The sequence below is a fragment of the Mirounga leonina genome, unplaced genomic scaffold (assembly GCF_011800145.1).
Source record: "Mirounga leonina isolate KUSES-001 unplaced genomic scaffold, KU_Mleo_1.0 Mir_101664, whole genome shotgun sequence".
Lineage (NCBI taxonomy): Eukaryota > Metazoa > Chordata > Mammalia > Carnivora > Phocidae > Mirounga > Mirounga leonina.
In genome coordinates, this window is record NW_023270175.1 from 27,816,728 (window position 1) to 27,829,087 (window position 12,360).

The window sequence follows — 12,360 nt, forward strand, 5'->3', positions numbered from 1 at the left end:
TACAGGGCCTCTGAGGAAAATCCAACTCCATTTAGCGCTCCCCCTTCCCGCAATATAGAGGAAGTGATCACGACGCCATATACACACTCGGGGAGCTTCCTGGGGGCCAGGGCCACACTTAGCCACTTATAACCCTCCAAGTACCTGGCCCATCACAGGTGCTCACGAAATATCTGTGCCGCAAGTGAGGCAGAAAACTCAGCTTCTCAGTCTACAAATGGCATCTGAGAGGATCCACCTACCCGGGTCGTCCTCAGGCCTTATTTACAGAATGTATTGGTTTCCTAGGGCCGCTGTAACAAAATACCACAGACAAGAGAAATGCGTTCCCTCACAGTCCTGGAGGCCAGAAGTCTGAGATCAAGGTGTCTACAGGGCCATGCTTCCTCCAAAGGCTCCTCCAGCCTCTTTGAGTTTCTGGTGGTTACCGGCAACCTGTAGAGTCCCTTGGCTTGTAGCTGCATTAACTCCAATCTCTGCGCCCATCTCCACAGGGCCCTGGAGGTGTCTAACTCCAAATCTCGTTTTCCTTATAAAGATACCTGTTACTGAATTTAGGACCCACCCTCATTCTGTACGGCCTTCATCTTAACTTGATTACAACTGCAAGGATTCTATTTCCAAATAAAGCCCCATTCTGGGGTTCTGATTGGATATGATTTCAGGGAGAATATACGGAGCATGTGTGGAAGTGTCTGGCACACAGTAGGTCCCCAGATCGTGGGAACATCCTCCCTTCTTTCTGCAGATGCAGATGAGTAGCCAAGGACTCCCTTCACAGGCGGATGCCCTGGGCTCACAGAAGGCTCTCTACTTACACGCTCACTTGCCAAATGTGTGAGCCTGGAGGAAATGAAAGACAGAAGTGGATGATAACCGCTTTTCTTCTCAGCTCCTACCTTCCTCCCACTCTGCCTCCGTTTCCTTATTCACCCCACCCCCATGGTCAGCCCCATACAGAACACACACCTGCCTATTCAAATGCTATCCAGGAATTGCCTCCTTATAATTTGGGACTATAATTTAATGCTAAAATTTCTCAGCAAGAAGGATAGAATTTCCCAGTGAGAGGGTATGTTTGGTGTATGCAGCCTACACAAGAAATCCTAAAGGCCACCTTTTTTTCAAATGAATAAAGGGGAAAAAATGACTCTGAATATAATTACCCTAAAAACTCTCCCCAAATCAGCACCGATCCAGCATGCTTCGATGTAAATGGGCTCTCCACTGTCAGTGGCCAGTGGTTACGACAAACCATGAAATATTATGGTAAAGCAACACAAAGTCTGTCGAAAAACAGAAACAAATAAATATGGTGTGTCCATCTTTAACACTGAAAGGCCAGGAAGTTTCAGCCACATTGGGGGACTTGTAATTGAGCTGTTGGCAGTAATGAGTGAGTCCCTAATGTCAGTTTAGCCCTCAACGCACAACAGGCCTTGCCAATCCCCAGAGGCTTGGATGCCTAGAGAGTATTTTGACATTCCTGGGGACAGACCCAATAGGGTCCTGACCCGCCCTGCCCAGAACACAAGAATCTGTCAGACAATGAGGTAGCAGGCCTCAGTCCTGCTGTGATTCCCTTTTGTCGCCAACAGCAAATGTTTGGTAGAATTCTGAGTTAGTCAAAACAGCATTACTTCTCAAAGGCAACCTGGATTTCGTCTCCTGCAATGTTAAAATGGCCTTGACCTTTTCTGCTGTCAGTCTTGGTGATTTGGCAATGTACTTGCAAAGCCCTATTATTCCCCTTGAGGATTCTTTGTCTCTCTTCGCTTTTCTTCCTTTCTTTACTCTTCCTCTATTCTTTCAGGATGTTTTCACTGCCTTCTTCAAATTGTGATACTTAATACATCATTAATTTGCACCATTTCAAAGGTTTTCCATTTCAAGACCTATATATGTAATATATACTATTGTGATACATAAGATTAAAGGTTTAAAAATTAAACTAGAAACATGGAATTGACATCAAGAAGCCCCACGTACTGTGTTACACTGAGAATACTTCGTTACACAGACAGAGGGTCAATACACAAGGACTTGATTTTGACAAATGCTGACAATTTAAAGTGCTCACACTTATAAGGGCTACCAACATTATATCTGGTTAGTATGTTTAGTGAAAGAAAAGTGTGTTTAAGTGAAAAATGGCCTAAGAATAGCAGCTAAGTATCTGGGTCAAAATTCCCATTCAAGTAATTACATTTTCCCAACCAAATGTTAATTAGCACTTCTTAATAACACCATTGGATAATGCTACTTGAAAAGATTACTTGAGCAGGTACATACCACCATGTACAAAACAACCTAGTACTCCCATGGGTTACTTTTTTTATGAATTGGAAATTTGTAGCCCCTGATTCAAGGCCGAAGCCCTTCAAAAGTAGTCTTGAGTGGCCCATTGAGATAAACCTCTTTGTATGTACACTTTCTATAAACTCTTCTGAGAAGACAGTACACCAATCACTTGCTTATCCAGCACAAAACTTACTTGTGCATTTCACCAATCCAGAGCTCAGGTGATAACAGGGAGAGGAGAACAGGAGCACATGTGCACACATACACCCAGTCCTACAAAATGTATTCACAGGACAGCCCCTCACCGAGAACTTCCTTGCTCCTACTTTATACAAAGTTTTTACAGGGTTGGCTACTGATCTCCACCTGAAATCTGAGAACCATCAAATGACAGCGAGGAGAATGAGTGCTACCAGTAAGCCACTAACAAGTCAAAGAGACAGGTACTGGCCTGCCAGGAAAGGAGACAAAAACAAAAACTAAACTCAGAAACATCAGCCCAAGAACCCAGAGTGGTCTCAGACCATTTGGCAGATAAAGTGTGCCTCACACCTCAAGAACTGATTCTTCTTAGGAAGATTTTAAGCCTCCAATAAAAGGTAAGTTATATTCAGCAGTATTTGCTTCAAGTGGTGACTAGGACATTTGAGAAAGATACCCGCTCAAATTTTTCACATTAAAACTCCTTTGGTACCTAAAGGGCAAATAGTCAAACTTAGCTATCCACAGTGACTTCCTCCCTGGGGCACAGGTAGATGAGTTGGTGTGGAAGAGAAGGGCTCTGTCTGGAAGTGGTGGCTTGGGATTCTTATCAAATAGTGCACCTTCCATTTTCCTGTTGGAAAACAACCCTCATCTGCCCCCTGAAGTAGCCTGAGTCCCCTTGTTTCCATACCCTACTTGGACAATGGTACATGCCCTGAATCTTTTCTGATCTTCTGCCCTATATCCTTTTAATACCCAGCTTTCCTAGGCCCTATATATTAGGGAATTAAGACTCCTAAGAGGATATAATCCGATAAACCATGCAGTCTCCTGGAGGCAATACGGACTCCAAGAGGGTGAAAGTTGTTTCTTAGGGAGGGAAGCAAAAAAAACTTACATATTACAATGGTTTGTGGCCCTCTGAACTTCACCCTCCTTAACAAAATCTTATTGCTTAGAATTTAATTTCTCCCATTGGCTTTTCTTGGCTATCAGATGAGCAGCATTGACAATTAATTCATAGATGATACAAAAAACATATGCAAGATCAGTACTACAAAACTATGATCAATACATAGTTGTGATTGGAAGACTTTCTTTGGATTGATTGCTCATCCTAGAAATTATATAGCAAGAGGTGGCATGTGAGTGCCTATTAGCTGCCGTTGGCTGCCTTGGGAATATTTACATTTGGTCCTCGATTTATATTTTAGTACGCTATTTAATCACTAATTATGTCAAATGCAAAGAAACTGTAGGCGAGATCGGAGTAAATATCTAGCAGCCAATTAAATTAGAAGGTATTTTCCCAGATCAAGGAATAGTTAAAAGTTCACTGGAAGTGTTTTTAAGAAGTGAATTTATTTTTTTCCATTTGTTTGCTTTTACTAGAAAAACAATTTAGAACGATTTTTTTAAAATCTGGTCACATTGTTACTAATATTACACATTTCTATAAATTGGAAAGCTACATATGCAATTTGACCCGTTGCAATTTTTAAGTATATAAAAGTTACTCTGCAACTACAAATAAACAAATACGTTTATTGTTAGTAGCTTTTTAATTGTTAACTTGACTTTTATCTTTGTCATTCTTAATCCTGCATGTTATAAAAATGTAAGTTAAGCCTTATTCTTTTTATATACGAAGCACAGATATACATATAATGTACAAAGAGAAATGCAGCCCAGCCTGTCTCTGGTATTAAAATTTCATGGGGGGAGGTTTAGGGAAAAAAGGGCTCTTTAGGGGAACAATAATTGTTTAAAAAGGCAATGAACTAGGGCGCCTGGGTGGCTCAGTTGGTTAAGCGACTGCCTTCGGCTCAGGTCATGATCCTGGAGTCCCGGGATCGAGTCCCGCATCGGGCTCCCTGCTCGGCAGGGAGTCTGCTTCTCCCTCTGACCCTCCTCCCTCTCATGCTCTCTGTCTCTCATTCTCTCTGTCTCAAATAAATAAATAAAATCTTAAAAAAAAAAAAAAGGCGATGAACTAATCTCCACTGCCTAACAGGATCTAACTGCAGCACTGTTAACAACTGGGAGACGAGAGGATGCTCCTTGTACTAGAATTTGAGTTATTCCCTGGAGATGGAAAAAGCACAGAGGCTCAGATCGACAGGTAAAGAGGAAGCCATAGCTCAAATCCTGCACAGGAAGGTACAAGTAGATCCAGAGAAACTCTAAGCTCAGAGCGAACTATTGCAAAAAGATGGAAGAGGCCCTGGGGCAATTACCAAGGCTATTAAGTTAAAAAACAAGGCTAATATGTACTAGGCTTTAAGTGTTCCTGTGTGGGCCAGCATAAGGGTGCGTATGCGCACACGCACACACACACATGCACACACAGGACCACAGACTACAACCTGTGCACTACACTCTCAAGGGAAGTCTCTAGCTCCAGGGCCTGAGGCAGATGCTGGAGCTAATTGTGAACCCACATATATGGAGAGTAAAAGACCGGAGAGTGGCTCTACCCTGAATGGAGATATCCTGATGCCTTCTTTATTCAGAATAAAGCTCTGCTCATTCTCATTTGGGGGTTGGAGTCCCTATCCTGAATACTTTACTCCACACCTAGACCCCCCTGAAAGAACTTCCCACTGCCTCAGGGGAAATCAAATCAAATCCCTGAAATAAAGTTTGCAAAGCTCTTCGTGACGCCCGCCCCCCCCTTCCCCTGTGCTTCACCCTAACTGAATTCCATTCAGTCCTTCCAACATGTGCTGTTCTTGCTCACCTCCAAGCCATCACGCACACCTTCCCTTTGTCGGGAACACTCCTGTACCTCCAACCCCTCTCCACTCTTCATTTTCCGGATAACTCCTAATCATCTTTTGGGCCTCAGCTCCCCCACCCCCAGTTGAACTGGGTGCCCCTGTCAGGCCCTTCTCTCCCAGCTCTCAGATAAATGAGTTGAGTCTAGCACTGTTTCAGCCATGGCTTGACTGTGAGTTCTGTGAGGGCAGGGACAGCGTTTACTCTTCTCATCAGCGAATCCCCAGGGCCTCGTTCGGGTTAATAGCTCAATAAAAATATTGATGCATTGAGCTGAAATGGGCAGAAGACAGAGTTGGGAACCTGACAGGGCTTTTGGCTGTCAATTCCCCCCTCCCCAATAGACAGCCAAGAACTCCAACTATTGGCAGGACCAACCTTGGCTCCCACTTTCCCAGCTATTTCTGGTTTTACAGGAATTTGCCTCAATGCACTGTTGCCACATGAAAGTTTTCAACCACAACCATCAGCATTGTTATCAAGAAGTAATGGAAAAGATGCAGGATCTAGTTACAATGTAGCTGTAAAGTGCTGCCTTGTCTTTGCCCCCTGCTCAAAAAAAAGCTGTTACCTTTCTAGCCCTGTCCGCCATGGTGCTTAGCAGCCAGGGATGCATGGTCTCAGACATGTTTACCAAGTAAAACACTGACTTGAGGGGCGCCTGGGTGGCTCAGTCGTTGAGCGTCTGCCTTCGGCTCAGGTCATGATCCCAGGGTCCTGGGATCGAGCCCCACATGGGGCTCCCTGCTCAGCGGGGAGTCTACTTCTCCCTCTCCCACTCCCCCTGCTTGTATTCCCTCTCTTGCTGTGTCTCTCTCTGTCAAATAAATAAATAAAATCTTTAAAAAAAATAATAAACAATAATAATAATAAAAATTAAAAAAAAAAAGAAGTAATGGAAAAAAAAAAACCAAAAAAAAAAAACCTGACCTGAGAGTTAGGAAACCTAAGGAGATTGATGACTCGTTCTACCCCTCACCAGATTTCTGACCATAACCAAATACTCTCCTCCCACTAGGCCTCAGTTGGAAAATAAAAGAAATGGATGGTATCTTCTAGAGCTTCCTCTTCATGCTCTAGCAGTCTATGACTTTTCATCCTAATTTACAAGTCAAGTTATTCCTGTACCATTAGCTTGTTGGGGTTGAGGGGAGTTCTCCTTTTTTAAAAAATAAAATAGGGAAAATAAGAAAGAAAGGGGTATACCTACTGTTGTGGGTCAAACTGTGTCCCCGAAAAACATGTGTTCAAATCTTAACCCCCATGCATGTTGTCTCCCCTTTGGGAGGTAATTAGGATTGGATGAGGTCACTGGAGTGGACTCGCCATGATGGGACTGGTGTCTCTACAAGGGACAAGGTGTGTCTCTACCACCTCCACCATGTGAGGAGACAGTGGGGAGACAGCTGTCCATACACACCAGAAAGAGGACCCTTATCAAGAACCTGACCATGATGGCACCCTGATCTGGGACTTCCAGCCTCCAGAACTATGAGAAATAAATATTTGTTATTGAAGTCCCCCCGACTATGGTATTCTGTGACAGCCACCCGAACTAAGACATCTCAGTACCTGTGAATATGATCTTATTTGGAAACAGAGTCTTTGCAGATGTAATCAAGGTAACATGAAGTCATACTGGATTAAGGTGGACCCTAATCCAATGACTGGTGTCCTTATAAGAAGAGGGACACTTGGGTCATGGGGAAAAAGGAGACACACATCGAGGAGAGAAGGCCATGGGAAGATGGGAGCCAAGATTGGAATGCTAAGGATGGCCAACAATGCCAGAGGCTAGAAGAGGCAAGGAAGGATTCCCCCTTAGAGTCGTCAGAGGGAGCATGGCCCCGCTGACACCTCGAATTCTAGATGTTTAGCCTCCAGAACTGTGAGACAGTGAATTTCTGTTGTTTTCAGCCACCAAATTTATGGTAATTTGCTAGCAATCCTAGGAAACTAACCCAGGTGCCATCTTGAGGGGAAAAAAAAAAAAAAAAAAACCACAGATACAGAAAAGGTCTTCTCATTTTACCGAGGACCTAACACCCCTTGACTAACCCTGGTTGGCATGTCCGTGGGTCCTGGAGGTAACAGGACTTCCTAGGACAGGTGTTAGTGACACAGGGTTCTGGCTACACAGAACGCAAGCACATGAGCAGAAGTGGACGACAGGGGCTCAAAATTGCCCTACTTAGAGTTACCAGGAGGTTTCCTATTCAGAACATTTTGTGCTGTTCACAAAGCATACAATAACTCACCGTTTTAGGAGCAGCAACGAAGCCGTGTATTTACCAACCCCAAATCAGCAACAGAGAGGTATCCAGGACACGTCCATTGTTTCAGGAAAGGGCTGGATGAATATATACCACGACGGTGGAAAGAAACAATTACGAACAAGGGCTCTTCTGCCCTTCCTACCTGAGGAGGAGAGTGCTCAGACAATCACTGCTTGTCAATTCGAGAGGTCCCCAATATCAAAATGCGCTTCCTAAACTACAATAAGCCCGGAACAACAAAAAGCTCAATTTCTTTTCATTAAGCAAAGGCTTTAAGAGACTAAAAGTTGGGACTGCAACAGCAAAACGACTCGGCAACTAGTCAGGAGCCCTGGGCCCCACCCCAGCTCTGCATTTAAGGACATGACAACAGCTGTACTTTTCGTGTCCTTTGATTGAGAAACCAGGAACCAGAAACAGCTAGAATGCACTGAGCGCTTCTTTTCATATGCACGTCAGTAATCACAAAATTTAACACCTACAGCACACACTTTGTACCAGGCGCTGTTCTAAGAACCTTCTGGGGAAATCTAACCGAAGCGTGACGGCAAGCTTTTCAGATACGTATTATTATTGTGCCCATTTTCCAGATAACAAAGCTGAGACTCAGAGAAGTTAAGCAGTTTGTCCAGCATCATCACACATCACATAGCTCATGTGTTCTAGATGGAGAATCTCAAACCCTGCCAGGTAAGTGCTGGTCAAGTACCTACTAGAAGAAAAGCCCCTCAACTCCCCACCTTAGGCAAAGCCATCCCCCAGCACTCAGATGACAGGAGGTAGAGGGCTATGACTTATTTGACTTGCTAGGTTGTCCTCCATGAGTTATCTCCCAGAGACTGTAGCTAAATGTGGACTCCCTGACTCACCATCCTGGGCTAAGAACCTGTAAGGTCCTGAATACAGAAAGAAACGCAGAAACATTCAAAGGCTCTTGCTGGTCACAGCACAGGAGCCTGGACCCAGAGGCACATTGGCCCTGGAGATGCAGACGCCTAGTGGAGAACAGATGCGTAGAAACGAGCATGGCAAACACTTGCCCGAGACTTCTATTTTCTCCTCTTTGCTTAGCATGAGCTCCCGAAGAATGCTGGACCAGATACAAACATAGTCTTCTGGAACGTGTCCTCTACACTCCTCAGAAAGTGCTTGGGATAATGATTTAGGGATTTCCCCCTGCTAATGACCACCTCCTGGTAACAGCTGCTAGGCCAAGGTGTCGCAAGCCACAGCTAGGGGCTATTTGTCATGGTGAGCTCTGGGCAGCCAAGACTTCTCCAACAAGAGCAAAGAACTCACCGGAAGCTGGGCTCTGGGGACCTGCTATGCTTGGTGGCAATGGACAGCTTTCCCATTCCTGCAATGGGCTACGCAGGCACTGGATGGGCACTGAATGACCTTTCTGCTAAGCTCCAGACCCGAGAAGCTAACTGCCTACCTGACATCTCCCACCGGCGGGGGCAAATCTATGTTTTGTGAGGCCTAAAGCTTTTCCAATTTGAGACTCTTTTTAGAAATAGAATACAAAATTCTGACGATAAAATTAGTCATATGGCCTTGGAAGGGGCCAAGCAAGTACAGGGCTTTGAAGCTGAAATTTCTATTCATAATAAATCCACCTCTGCCCACAAGTACCTTCAAGGTCACATGTGAAAAACTGAACTCACCATCTCCCATTCCTCCCACACTCTGTGGGGGTCTGACTCTAAGGTGGTCGCCAGGAGCCCAGCCTCCTGGTGTCCTACCCTTATACAATCCCTGCCCCGTGAGTGTGGGGGACACCTATGACTTGCTTCTACCCAATAGAACATCGCAAAGGTGACAGGGCCTACATGATCATGTGTACGATTGCAGTGCACTGGAATGTACATCCCTCCTGCTAAGAGACTCTCCCTTGCTGGCTCTGAGGAAGCAAGTAGCCATGTTGGGAAGGCCCATGTACATGACAAGGAGCTGAGGGTGGCCTCTGGCCACCAGCCAACAAAAAACCAAGGCCCTCAATCCAACAACCCATAGGCCTAAGTAAGTGGTTCTCGAACGTTAGTGTGCACAATAGTCGGGGAGCTCATCAAAAATCAGGGCCCACCCACAGAGGGTCTTACTCAGCAATGCTAGTGGGGGGCACGAGACTCGGAATCAATTTTTTACAAAATGGTGATTCTGAAGCCACACTTTGCCAAACAATGGATCCTAATTCCTGTTCATTTTCCTGCCTGGAGTCCTTCTCGTCTACCACCTCTTCTCCATTCTCACTGCCACCTGCTTGCTGTGTCTCTCATCTTACCTGTACTAATGGAATATTCTCCCATCTACTCTTTCCCCCTGCTTCAAATCTCTCCATCTCTTTAATCTATTTTTCATAGTACCCCCAGAAAGATTGTCCTTAAACTGAAATTGGATCATGTCAATGCCTTTCTTCAAAAACCTTCACTGACAATGCAAAGATTTACCAAGTCATTCATCACAGCCCTCATATACAGAATTATATACTTCTGAAACAGCCAACAATAAAAGAACGATTAGATAAAATGCAATACACCCATATGATTGAGCAGTATGCAGTCACGACAAATGACGTTTTAAGGACATTTGAATCACATCAATAAATGTTCACAATATGATAAGTGAAAAGATGTAAGAAGTATAGCTGTAAACATGTATGATCCCCACTGAATAAATTCAACACTGAAAAGAAATTCACCAAAAACTTGAGTGGTTTCTCCCCAGGGTAAATTATGCTGTCTTCTTTGGATTTTGTGTATATTTTCCAGGTTTCTTATAATGAGCGTGTACTAAAACACACTCACACACACACACACACACACACACACACGACAAAATGATCTGTAAATAATGTCTAGGACGCCCTCAATGTCAAGTGTATGCTGCCACATCCGGAACCCTTGCTCCTTTATTCGGCCTTGTCTTCAAGTACATCTATCCTCCGATCACAAAGAACAACATGCTCTTCCTCAACTACGTGCCGTGTCTTTGCTTATACAGTTGTTTTGGTCTGGAGTGAAGCCCCTTCCTTTGCCACCTCTCCATCTTCAGATGTCTCACTCAACTTCTAACAGTCGTGTCAAAAGCCACCTCCTCCAGGAAGTGCTTGCCCGATCCCTTCCTGATGAATGTCCCCCTCCTTTGCTTTCTTACAGCAAGTCCTTGGCTAGCTTATTTGCTCATTCAGCTATCACTCAGTCAATTCCACTTTCATTCAATCACATAGCAGTCTACATGTCTCTCGTCACCGTGGAAAGCAAGTATGGGGAAGGCACAGGACATGCATGAATCAACACTCACTGCATCACTCAACCCTAAGGCTTGGATGTGGCAGACACTCAATAAGAGGAATGCTGAAATGAAATGAAACCTACAGGGTATTTATAGCAAGTAACTCATTACATCTTTTGGAAACTGGTTAGTGTGGTTTGGATCCAATGGGGCATCAACTCCTAATTAAATTCAGCATTTTACAGGAAAAAGAGTGCCATCAAACAAATTTCCTGCCTGCAGATATTACTGTGCATGGCCATGAAGAACAGACTTAAAATCTAAGGCAAGACGAGATACAGTGCCATCCACAGCCAACACCTTCGGGCTTTACAGACCACAGTCAATGAAGGTGAAGAAAAAGTTAACAGGTCCTTCAGCTGCTGTTTATGTCAAGTTGAAATGAAGAGTCAAAAGCTAAGTGAAATAAAGTAAACCCCACAAAGCCATCTGAGGAGAACAAGACCCAGACAGATGCTGCTGGGAAAATATCAGAGCAAAATAGACTATTCTAGGCATCGTTTGAAGGGTAGGAATGCAGACGTGAGACTAGGAAAGGAAGTGGCATTTCCTGAACAGCTACCATGCACTAGGCCTGACATTATTTAGTCCTCACGCGAGGGACAAGCTGTCATTCCCACTTCACTGAGGGCCAACTGAAGCTCAGAGAAGGTATATCATTTGTCCGATGTCACACAGCCAGTAAGTGGTAGAGCAGGGACTCAAACTAAGTTTGACTTAGCCCCAGGCTCTTTGCATTAGACCAGACCAAAATGGGGCCCTATCTTCCACCACCATCTCAGGTATAGCTCCCCCAAGCTGCCACCAGAGAGCTCTTCCTAAAACCCAATCCAAACATTCCACTTTGCCATAAAAATCTCTCCACCAATTCTGCACTACCTAAGAGATAACATCCAAGCTCCTGATCATGACACAAGGGTCCTTTAAGACCTGGCCCAGGCCTGGATCTCCAGTCCTCCTAGCCCCACACATGCTTCCCAAACTCACGCTTCTCTCATGATTCTGTGCCTTCGCAAGTAGTATTCTCTTTGCATTTCAATTTGGCAAATTTCTACTCATCCGGCAAGACTCATGCCAAACATCCCCTCCTCCAAGAAGCCTCCCTTAGCATGTATCCTCTACAAATTCAAGTCCTCTCCCTCTTGTGTTCCTCTGCTGCATGTAACTCAAATGAAGAACCTGCCAAAGTACACTGTCTGTCTCCCTTCCTGGATTGTGAGCTCTTCAAGGGTAAAATAATCTCTATGCACCTTGTACTTGGCACAGTAGCTGACATATAGTAAAATGTTTATGGGAAAATGGCAAGTCTAATCTAAACATCAAGATAAAATATATTGTAATTACAGAGAAGAAGATAAGCAAAAGTCAAGTCAGCAATTACATTCCTGCACGCACACATGCGTACACACATCAAGCCAGTATGTCAACACTGCATTAATTATAGCAAAGTAGAAGCTCAGTCAATGTCAATCATCTCAACTCACCCCAGGCAACTTTCTGTTACCAA

The 12,360-nt window shown here is 44.4% G+C and overlaps 1 protein-coding gene and 1 non-coding gene across 6 annotated transcripts in view; one reads left to right on the forward strand and one right to left on the reverse strand.

Moving 5' to 3' along the window:
* Positions 1–12,360, reverse strand: part of FGF13 (fibroblast growth factor 13) — a 489,220-nt gene that overhangs the window by 421,662 nt on the left and 55,198 nt on the right. The window lies entirely within an intron of this gene.
* On the forward strand, positions 5,781–5,911 carry LOC118013790. Its single transcript, XR_004680115.1, has one exon. It is a non-coding gene; the product is annotated as a small nucleolar RNA SNORA63 (small nucleolar RNA).